This window comes from Pararge aegeria, chromosome 1 (genome assembly GCF_905163445.1).
Source record: "Pararge aegeria chromosome 1, ilParAegt1.1, whole genome shotgun sequence".
Taxonomy (NCBI): domain Eukaryota; kingdom Metazoa; phylum Arthropoda; class Insecta; order Lepidoptera; family Nymphalidae; genus Pararge; species Pararge aegeria.
Window position 1 is genome coordinate 20,368,366 of NC_053180.1, and position 12,208 is coordinate 20,380,573.

The 12,208-nt window shown below is 37.7% G+C and overlaps 1 protein-coding gene and 1 non-coding gene across 2 annotated transcripts in view; both read left to right on the forward strand.

Annotated features, from left to right (window-relative positions):
• Positions 1 to 1,105: 1,105 nt before the first annotated feature.
• On the forward strand, positions 1,106 to 1,177 carry Trnag-ucc. The gene has a single exon. It is a non-coding gene; the product is annotated as a tRNA-Gly (tRNA).
• A 9,091-nt stretch (positions 1,178 to 10,268) lies between these two features.
• Positions 10,269 to 12,208, forward strand: part of LOC120626504 (facilitated trehalose transporter Tret1-like) — a 49,129-nt gene continuing 47,189 nt past the window's right edge. The window contains exon 1 of the mRNA XM_039894034.1: positions 10,269 to 10,371. The gene's annotated coding sequence lies outside the window, so the exon portion shown is untranslated. The remainder of the gene's footprint in view (positions 10,372 to 12,208) is intronic.

Consider the following 12,208-nt stretch of genomic DNA (forward strand, 5'->3'; position numbering starts at 1 on the left):
TATTAGAATGCACCACTGGGTCGCCTGCTGGGCGGAAAATCCGGGAAAGTCCCGGAACTTTACTTCCGGACCGTAATTATGTGTTACGTCCTTAGATCAGTATGCTATTTACAAAATTTTACTGCAGATGCAAGAGAGGGTGCTCTTATGAATTGAAAATTAAGAAAAAAAAATCCCGAATGTGTACATTATTCTACAAGTGAACCCTTTTCATTTGATGCCTTTTTATATTTGATTTTGATGAATGATGAGGCAGTTGTGAAATAATATGCTATCCGCCATTATGTGACGGCGGCCATCTTAGACTGATTTTCATGAAACATAGATAAGGTAACATATATAGCTAACTCCCGACTAACAAGTTAGCCCACTACCATGTTGGGCTATATTATCATTTACCATCAGATGAGAATTAGGTCAAGGGCTAAGTTGAAGTGGGCTAACTTGCGCTAGTTAGGAAGTATGGCAGTTAATTCAAACCCACACCCCTAATCAGTTTCGACGTGACATTGTGTCGGAACGCTACATCACTTAGCGGCACGTCTTTGTGGGTAGGGCGGTAACTAGCCACGGCCGAAGCCTCCCGTCAGACTAGACCAGAGAAAATTCAGAAGTTATAAAAATTGAATCCGGGACCTCCAACTTAAAACCGCGCTCACCTTTCCGCCACGGAGGTCGTCAAAATGTAATGTTTGCATATAATGGCCGACTGGCCTAGTGGGCAGCGACCCTTTTTTCTGAGCCTAAGGCTGTGGGTTCGATTCCCACAGCTGGAAAATGTTTGTGTGATCAACATGAGTGTTTTTCATCAGTCTTCTTAGTACCCATAACACAAGCTACGCTCACTTTGGGGCTAGATTGCGATGTTTTTATTGTCGTAGTATAATTATTTATTATTTAATTCTAACCTGAGTAGGTATAACTACGTGTTTATTCCAACTGTACAAACTTAGCATTTGTGCCAGCTCGTCATCTTGCGACTTTGTGACGAAATGTTCCATTGAAAAATTCAAAAGGCAAATGTCATGTTTGCACAGTTGGTATGATCATAGGTTTATTATCTATTCTCGTATTCTTTTGATTGTATTCATCGTGCAATATCAAGGCGTTGGTGGTGTAATGGTCAGCATAGTTGCCTTCCAAGCAGTTGATCCGGGTTCGATTCCCGGCCAACGCACACTTTTTTTACAATTAATTTATTTTTTATACACTACAATCACGGTTATCTAGAAGATAACCATTTATGATAATTATTATTAAACGATCGAAGCGAGGTATCTGAGTATACCTTGTGGTATATTCACTTTGTCTTTCCGCATGTTTCTGTGTCAGATTCTAACGATTCTGCATAAATAATAGAGAGACTTTTGGACACGCTTTTTATTATCTTCACCTGTATGTTTGTTTATATGCATGAAACCGACTCCTTTGGACTCGATTTTGACCCTCTTCAAACGGTCTGATTTCGTTCTAACTTTGTAGATAAATCGAAGACCGATGACAATACACTAATCGATAAGATAATTAAATTTTTTTAATTTGCAAACTAAGATTTTTGATAATTTATATAATTTTCATCTATAGTCGATAAGGCAGGAAAGACGTAAATTTTTTTAATTTGCAACCATTATCTTAAGCCGATTTATCTAATATTATGAAATTGGATGGTGAATGGGTTACCGATTAATTTGGCTCTAATTAAAATAATAGCTTTAGAAATTTGATTGATAAGAAGTTTTTTTTATCAATCAAGCGACTTTTTTAGTTGTATTGAACTATCAATGAATTTTTTTTTAATTGGTAAATCAACAGATGTAAATACAGTTTAAAATTTAAAACTTAATGACAAAAGACTGTAATTTCGTAAATAATATTTACACGGTTACAGGTCGGTCTGTGTGAGAACTGTGGTCTTATAAGCGAAACTCTCTCTCGTCTCGGACTTTATGATTAGCGGGGAGAATTTAGGAATTTATTATTAGAAGTTTTTTTCCGGTCTTCTTCCGGTCGGCTTTGGCAGTGGCTAGTTACCACCCTACCGACAAAGACATGCCGCCATCTTGGGTTCCTATGAGTTAAAATTAATGAAAATTTAACCTTAACTTGTAAATCAAAGCAGCTATCTATGCCAAATAAGTTTTGCTAAACAAATATTCATTCATTCAGTTTATAAATTTATATTGCACATCTTTTATTTACATGTACCTACACCTTTTACTGTTATAATATTTACTAATTGTGTGCGTTTCATTTGTTATTTTTTTTTAATTATAACTTTTTAATTATTAACATAACGCAACGATGCGATAGTTTTCTCATTTGAATACTGGAGCAGAATGAAAATCAGCGCTGAGCATTGTTGCCAATGCAAGCATAAGGCTGATTTCGCGGTCATTTGCCATATTGTTAATTAACAAAGCGGTAATTACTTAGTTAAATAACTTACTACCACTGCGTGTAAACTTAATTTTACAAGGTCATGAATTGAAATGATATACCTCACAACCAAGAATTAATTTACTTAAATTTTAAGCACAAGTGTTACAACAATTATTATTAATTATTGAAACAGGTGGTTCTAAGGAAAGTAAAAATTACAAATGTAATAAAAGTTAAATATTTGAGTCGTATCGAACCATATCCGCCCACTTCGCGTAATATTTTAACAGACGCGACTTTCGTTGCGAATAAATAAAGGAACTAGTATCGTCACCGGTCGCGGCTTCCCCGTGAGATGCTTGGTAGGTATAATATTACCATACATTTTGTTATTGGATAGAAGCAGGCGTTACTTTGCGGAAATCCATGATATATTATCAAAATTAAGCTTAATTTGCTATTCTCCGCGAAAAGCAGGAGAATCTGTGTGGTTGACTTTACAATGAATAATTGTTAACAATTATTCATTGTAAAGTCAACATCTCCTGATGATGCTCCGGTTTCGGAGCGAAACGTGCGTAGAGGGTATATTGCCGAAGATCTGTTTGGTGTGGGGTATAAGGATTGAAGAAATTATAAATTACACCACACAGATTCTCCTGCTTTTCGCGGAGTATAGCAAATTAAGCTTAATTTTGATAATACATTTTGTTTTCTATTCGACGGTAAAGGCTCGATTATGTTGTAAGTGTTGTGTGGGCCAGCGTGGTGGACTACGGCTTTAACCTTTTTCATCGTGGGGGGTCACCCATGCCCTGTAGTCACACATCATCACTCACCACCAGGAGAGTTTGCAGTCAATGATTAGGCGCTTTGTATGCTCATCTATAAAAAATAATAAAGATTACCATAAACTCTTTTTATTGTTAATCAATCAAACCTTTTGTGGGGCTAATGGATATCGAGGCTGGCTTTTAGTAACAAACAGGACCTAATGTACACCACGTTAATAAAAGACTAGCGTACCCAGCCCGCTTCACGAGGCTAGATTTTGCTATATTTTATTTGAACAATAAAATTACATCATTAAATTTTTAATTTAAGTCTCATAATATATTAAATCATTTATTTCTCTCCGTATTCATTCTATTCTATTCTCTTCTGGAGCGGGTGAAGATCATTATCTACACACATGTACACCCAGCAATAGAATATCATCATAGTAAATAAAAGCTGTATTTGCCAGTTAAAAAATAGGAGTGCTCCGATCGTCACCAAACTGGATTACTCGCCAGGTCAATCCGGAGATTCCCTCAAAGATTCATTGAAATCGGTCTAGCTTTTTCGGAGCTTATACGGAACATACGCACACGCTTTCTCTTTTATATATAAGGATAGATATATGTTTTATCCCCTTTCCGGCCCACTACAGGGCACGGATCTCTTCTTCACAATGAGAAGGGCCGCTGTCCACTAAGCTAATCCAGTGTGGGTTGGTGGACTCCACACACCTTTGAGAACATTATGGAGAACTCTCAGGCATGCTGGTTTCCTCACGATGTGTTCCTTCAACGTTAAAGGTATTATAATTGCTTAGAACGCACGTTAATTAGGAAAGTTAGAAATGCATGCTGGGATTCGAACTGTAAAGAGAACCCCGAAAGTGAAGTCGAAGCCCTACTCACTGGATTATCACCGCTTCACACACAGGTAATAAAGTTTTTATGTTACACTTATTACGGCTTTAGTTTTGGTCACAGACCTTCTGTCTTAAAGGAGATATTGATACAGAGCACAGACCCACCAAGCTGTTCCAAATTCCAATCCGGGTTTTTTTATTTTATTCCACTAAAAGTGGTCCCTTGACTGCGATCTCACCTGCTGGTAAGTGATGAGAAGATAATAGAACAAGAAAAGATGAGAAGATTGAAAATTGGGTAGAAGCAGGCGTTACTTTGCGGAAAACCATGAAATGAAAATTAAGCTTAATTTGCTAAACTCCGCGAAAAGCAGGAGAATCTGTATTGTGTAAGTTATAATTTCTTCAATCCTTATACTCCACACCAAACAGATCTACGGCAATATACCCTCAGGAGATGTTGACTTTCCAATGAATAAAGGTTTTTTGTTTTTCAGTGATGAGACTGTCTAAGATGGCAACGGTCTAAACAGTTAGGGGTATGGTAGTTGTATTAAACCCGTAACACTAATCTGATTCTACACGACATCGTACCGGAACGCTGAATCGCTTATTAGCAGCACGTCTTTGCATAGCTATGCTATAACGTCATATCACCAAAGAAAAGGTACTACATAAATCTACGTCTCACAGTTTAAAATTAAATTAAAAGTTATAAAAGCTTTTAGGGTGCAGCCTATGCAGAAAATATATACTTAATGGTCAAAACTATTATAAGTTTATTTTTGGGGGAAGCGTCGTTTTTAAATAGAGTATGAGCCGTTTACTCTCGCAAATCGCACTAATAAAATTTAAGTTATTAAAAAAACCTTTTTTAACAAAACACAAAACCAAATATATCTATCTTTAAAGTCGCACTTTAAAAACTGGTTTGTCTTTAGCATTATTTTTTAATAATTGGATTATATCGAACGCTGCAACTTTGCAAAGCTACTGTGATATAAAAGATATACTTATGTAACATGAAACCTAGATAAAAAATAATAAAAAGAGTTATGAATAACTCATACGATAACGAATCCCACGCGCTATAAGTAGAGTAGCTACAACAGAGCTTATTTATAAGGAAATATAATTTACCTCACGCGCTGTAAGCTCGGGTCATGGTGTATCGGCATATTCATAACAATCATAGCCACCAGAAATGAAAACATCCGTGCTCGCTACCTTACACCTATACTGTTCCTACTGGCGATCACAGAGTAGTGACGTCGCAGAGGTAACATGAAATGTAATTTACGTCACGCGCTGTACGCCCTATCACATTGTATCTGCGTATTCATAAGAATCTTAGATAACAGAAATGAAAACATCCGTGCTCGCTACCTTACACCTATACTGTTCCTACTGGCGATCACAGAGTAGTGACGTCGCAGAGGTAACATGAAATGTAATTTACGTCACGCGCTGTACGCCCTATCACATTGTATCTGCGTATTCATAAGAATCTTAGATAACAGAAATGAAAACATCCGTGCTCGCTACCTTACACCTATACTGTTCCTACTGGCGATCACAGAGTAGTGACGTCGCAGAGGTAACATGAAATGTAATTTACGTCACGCGCTGTACGCCCTATCACATTGTATCTGCGTATTCATAAGAATCTTAGATAACAGAAATGAAAACATCCGTGCTCGCTACCTTACACCTATACTGTTCCTACTGGTGATCACAGAGTAGTGACGTCGCAGAGGTAACATGAAATGTAATTTACGTCATGCGCTGTACGCCCTATCACATTGTATCTGCGTATTCATAAGAATCTTAGATAACAGAAATGAAAACATCCGTGCTCGCTACCTTACACCTGTACTGTTCCTACTGGCGATCACAGAGTAGTGACGTCGCAGAGGTAACATGAAATGTAATTTACGTCACGCGCTGTACGCCCTATCACATTGTATCTGCGTATTCATAAGAATCTTAGATAACAGAAATGAAAACATCCGTGCTCGCTACCTTACACCTATACTGTTCCTACTGGCGATCACAGAGTAGTGACGTCGCAGAGGTAACATGAAATGTAATTTACGTCACGCGCTGTACGCCCTATCACATTGTATCTGCGTATTCATAAGAATCTTAGATAACAGAAATGAAAACATCCGTGCTCGCTACCTTACACCTATACTGTTCCTACTGGTGATCACAGAGTAGTGACGTCGCAGAGGTAACATGAAATGTAATTTACGTCATGCGCTGTACGCCCTATCACATTGTATCTGCGTATTCATAAGAATCTTAGATAACAGAAATGAAAACATCCGTGCTCGCTACCTTACACCTGTACTGTTCCTACTGGCGATCACAGAGTAGTGACGTCGCAGAGGTAACATGAAATGTAATTTACGTCACGCGCTGTACGCCCTATCACATTGTATCTGCGTATTCATAAGAATCTTAGATAACAGAAATGAAAACATCCGTGCTCGCTACCTTACACCTATACTGTTCCTACTGGCGATCACAGAGTAGTGACGTCGCAGAGGTAACATGAAATGTAATTTACGTCACGCGCTGTACGCCCTATCACATTGTATCTGCGTATTCATAAGAATCTTAGATAACAGAAATGAAAACATCCGTGCTCGCTACCTTACACCTGTACTGTTCCTACTGGCGATCACAGAGTAGTGACGTCGCAGAGGTAACATGAAATGTAATTTACGTCACGCGCTGTACGCCCTATCACATTGTATCTGCGTATTCATAAGAATCTTAGATAACAGAAATGAAAACATCCGTGCTCGCTACCTTACACCTATACTGTTCCTACTGGCGATCACAGAGTAGTGACGTCGCAGAGGTAACATGAAATGTAATTTACGTCACGCGCTGTACGCCCTATCACATTGTATCTGCGTATTCATAAGAATCTTAGATAACAGAAATGAAAACATCCGTGCTCGCTACCTTACACCTATACTGTTCCTACTGGCGATCACAGAGTAGTGACGTCGCAGAGGTAACATGAAATGTAATTTACGTCACGCGCTGTACGCCCTATCACATTGTATCTGCGTATTCATAAGAAACATAGATAACAGAAATAAAAACATCCGTGATCGCTACCTTACACCTGTACTGTTCCTACTGGCGATCACAGAGTAGTGACGTCGCAGAGGTAACATGAAATGTAATTTACGTCACGCGCTGTACGCCCTATCACATTGTATCTGCGTATTCATAAGAATCTTAGATAACAGAAATGAAAACATCCGTGCTCGCTACCTTACACCTGTACTGTTCCTACTGGCGATCACAGAGTAGTGACGTCGCAGAGGTAACATGAAATGTAATTTACGTCACGCGCTGTACGCCCTATCACATTGTATCTGCGTATTCATAAGAAACATAGATAACAGAAATAAAAACATCCGTGATCGCTACCTTACACCTGTACTGTTCCTACTGGCGATCACAGAGTAGTGACGTCGCAGAGGTAACATGAAATGTAATTTACGTCACGCGCTGTACGCCCTATCACATTGTATCTGCGTATTCATAAGAATCTTAGATAACAGAAATGAAAACATCCGTGCTCGCTACCTTACACCTGTACTGTTCCTACTGGCGATCACAGAGTAGTGACGTCGCAGAGGTAACATGAAATGTAATTTACGTCACGCGCTGTACGCCCTATCACATTGTATCTGCGTATTCATAAGAATCTTAGATAACAGAAATGAAAACATCCGTGCTCGCTACCTTACACCTATACTGTTCCTACTGGCGATCACAGAGTAGTGACGTCGCAGAGGTAACATGAAATGTAATTTACGTCACGCGCTGTACGCCCTATCACATTGTATCTGCGTATTCATAAGAAACATAGATAACAGAAATAAAAACATCCGTGATCGCTACCTTACACCTGTACTGTTCCTACTGGCGATCACAGAGTAGTGACGTCGCAGAGGTAACATGAAATGTAATTTACGTCACGCGCTGTACGCCCTATCACATTGTATCTGCGTATTCATAAGAATCTTAGATAACAGAAATGAAAACATCCGTGCTCGCTACCTTACACCTATACTGTTCCTACTGGCGATCACAGAGTAGTGACGTCGCAGAGGTAACATGAAATGTAATTTACGTCACGCGCTGTACGCCCTATCACATTGTATCTGCGTATTCATAAGAATCTTAGATAACAGAAATGAAAACATCCGTGCTCGCTACCTTACACCTGTACTGTTCCTACTGGCGATCACAGAGTAGTGACGTCGCAGAGGTAACATGAAATGTAATTTACGTCACGCGCTGTACGCCCTATCACATTGTATCTGCGTATTCATAAGAATCTTAGATAACAGAAATGAAAACATCCGTGCTCGCTACCTTACACCTATACTGTTCCTACTGGCGATCACAGAGTAGTGACGTCGCAGAGGTAACATGAAATGTAATTTACGTCACGCGCTGTACGCCCTATCACATTGTATCTGCGTATTCATAAGAATCTTAGATAACAGAAATGAAAACATCCGTGCTCGCTACCTTACACCTATACTGTTCCTACTGGCGATCACAGAGTAGTGACGTCGCAGAGGTAACATGAAATGTAATTTACGTCACGCGCTGTACGCCCTATCACATTGTATCTGCGTATTCATAAGAATCATAGATAACAGAAATAAAAACATCCGTGATCGCTACCATAAACATATCTTGTTGCTACTGGTGATAACAGAGCAGTCTCAAAATCTTATTTACCTCACACGTTTTAAGCCCGGGTAAAGGCATATTCATAATAATCCTAGCCACTAGAAATTAAAACATCAGTGCTCGCTACCTATAATATTCCTTCTGCTGATCACAGGGCAATGACGTCTCAGAGGCAACATTAAACCTAATTTATCACACGCTGTAATTCCGGGTCATGGTGTATTCGCTCATTCATAAAAATCCCAGACTAAGAATAATAAAAACCAAAACAATATCTATGAAAATTTAATTGCGATGATACCCCACACCAGCCACCATACACAGCCAGGTATGTGTGCGTCGATGCCTGTCTTATAATTTTCCTGTGTGTGATATAAATAAATTAAAGTAACTTCACAAGCCTGGTTCAAACAAGGATCAACGTAATTGAAAATTTCAGATATTTAAGAAATTTTATTAAGCTTTAATAAAATTAAGTTTCGCTTTGGAAGCATTAAGATTGACTGGTTCCGATAATTATATTTTATGAAGGTTTCTTCATTAATAGATATATAAGAGTTGGGGTCTGCCCCTATTTAAATTTATCTCATAAGAACGGCTTCCTGGTGATGTTAATTTCATCTGAAAATATTTTCATAATTGTGTATTAGAATCAGAAAGTGTATATCTAGTTTATTCTTCACGAAAACTCAATTGTAATTTCAATAAATTTCATAAATCCTAAATTTTATAAACAATCTGTAAATAAAAAAAAATATAAATAAATATTTGTCCTTCCGTATGTATGTTTATCCAACTGACTAAGGTGACTCGATGTCTGGCATACAGAAAGCTAAAAAGACGCTGTAAGTGACATAGACTTGTTGTTATATTAACAGCGAGCAAACGAGCAAGTGTCACCTTATGTTAAGTGATCACCGCCACCCATGAATTTTGATCCTGGGAAATTTTTTTTTGCCAAGTACCTATCTTGCTTCCTTCACGTTGTAACAATTCAACCAAATGACCTTTTTATTTAACACGGGTAACAGCCGCGGGGAGCAGCCAGTAAAAAAAAAATTGATAAACACTGATTCGATTTGAAATATTGTAAAATATATTGATTTTTCATTACAAGTGCAATAAACTAAAACACTGCTTATTAACTAGATAGAATAATAAGTTTAGTTGGATAGATAATTTAGTTTCGATGTTTATTTTATGTCTGTTCTTAAAAAGATAACAGTTTTTATACCATGGCATACTCTATGCCCACCCCATTTAAGATGTAAACACATAAGTATAGAGTAAGCCTCCCCCTGCAGGGGTGGTTATCCAGTCGTCGCGGCGCTACGCCGCCAGACGGTCGCGAGGGGGGTGCACACGCTAAATACCAAAAATAAATAAATATTTTTCTCATTTTTAACTCCCATAATAACATAATTAAATTTAAAAAAAACTGGAAACATTTCTGAGAAATAAATCGTTCATTAGTCTGTGAATTTCGTGCATTAAAGTTACGCTAATATTTTCATGATCTTACTGTTTTATTTTCCAAAAAAAAAAATGGTGGCGTGAACCAGTGTTTTTGAGTGGTGAAAAATAGTCAATTTGTGTTGCCTTGGATGAGTAAGGAACGAGTAAGTGAGTTAGCTTCGAGTTATTGATTGTTTAGTAATAGGTCCCGCTGGATTTCTGTGCCTATGGTGAAAATTTTGCATTTTGTCACCAGAGACGCATTCAGATGAGATCGGAATATCTTATTCAGATTTTGCTAGAATACGAAATTATGATAAAATCGCTTGCATTTTCTTGGCTCTTTAAACATCATTGTATGTATTGCCAAATCTCCAATGGATATTTTAACGAATATTAGGTACATAATAAAAAAAATCATACTGTTATGCATTCCGAGATAAACTTTTCATTTATTAATTCATCGATTTTATAGCTTTTCCGCGGATGATACGAACGGAATGCCGTATTTGTTATCACAAAAACCAATGAAGTTTCCACAAATCTACTAGAGTTTTATATAAATAACATGTTGTTTTATACTTTTGTTGTACTAAAAACATAACTTATACATACTCCAAAAGCAGCATAAGCCTGTAAGCAGGTTACCCAGCTACTAGGTATCTGGTGTGATTGCAGTCAAGGGCTAACTTCTAGTGGAAAACCAGATACCAATGGTTCTAGTTCATATATTTTTCATATTAATCTTCAGGGTTATTGTATTGGATTGTATTGGTTAACCAACGTTGGCTCAAGTTTAAGATTTTATAGGTTCAAGTGCCTTTACGCGTTTTCCGTATCTTGTACTCGCATACATAACTTTACATGAATAAAGACAGTTTTTTTTCAAAGCCCCCCAACTACATTGGAGTAGCGTGGTGGGCAGCAGTCATAGTTCCAAGTCCCTCCCAATAAAATAGATCATTCTAAAAATCATATTAACTTCTAATAATACCGTACAAATGCGACTTTTTGGCATTTTGCTAAAACTGCCATTCTAATGAACTCAGCTACTTTTGGCATTTTGCTAAAATAGAGTTTCAGATTTATCCTGCATCAACAAAAGAGCCCTACACATCTTACTCTTTTTCCGGAAACCAGAAACTGAGAGACATGGGAAAAAAACAAGCAAGAAACGCAGGTAGCACTATCTCTCTCTCTTTTGCTTACATAAATCTGAAAATCTGTTTTAGCAAAATGACTAAATGACGATTTTTTTTATAAGCAGGCTTAATAACATTTATAAAAAAAAATTGAAGTTGGCAGATCTTTTTGAATCTGTAGTGTACAGTGTCTGTAGCACTGCTAACTGAAATGCTTTGCAGGCAAAGTATGGCACAAGTTTGAAAATATTTAAATAGTTTAATCTTATTTTCAATTTTTGTAACCCGGTCGCGTTTGTCGATTGTCCAATTTCCGTAGCAATGTTTTACGCACTGCAGCATGCAGTACATTGTGTTGGGAGTTACGGTCACGTCGGGTCACTTTACTTTTAAATGTAACACTTTATTGAAAAAAGGAAAATGTATCATGATATAAGCTAAGCACGTTACTCGTAGTTTCCTACCTCTTCCTATCTACTTCAGGTTGCCTTAAAAAGTGTTTTTACGACAGTATTTAATAACTAGTTATGTAATATAGTTAAAACTTAAAATATGTATCATCATCATATGTATCATCTTGCACCTATTAATGAAAGAAAGAAGAAATCCTGAGATACAAGATAAGAGAGAGGTTTTGTTAGAGCATAGACCCACCACAATGCTTCAATGCGCTTTGGTGGGATTTAACAAATATTATCACCAGTTAGTGATATTCGAGAGCCGATTGGCGCAGTGGGCAGTGTCCCTGATTTCGGAGTGCAAGGCCATGGATTAGATTCTCACAACTAACAAATTCATCAGTCATCTTAGCACAACACAAGCTGCGCTTACTTTGGGACTAGATGGCGATGTGTGTATT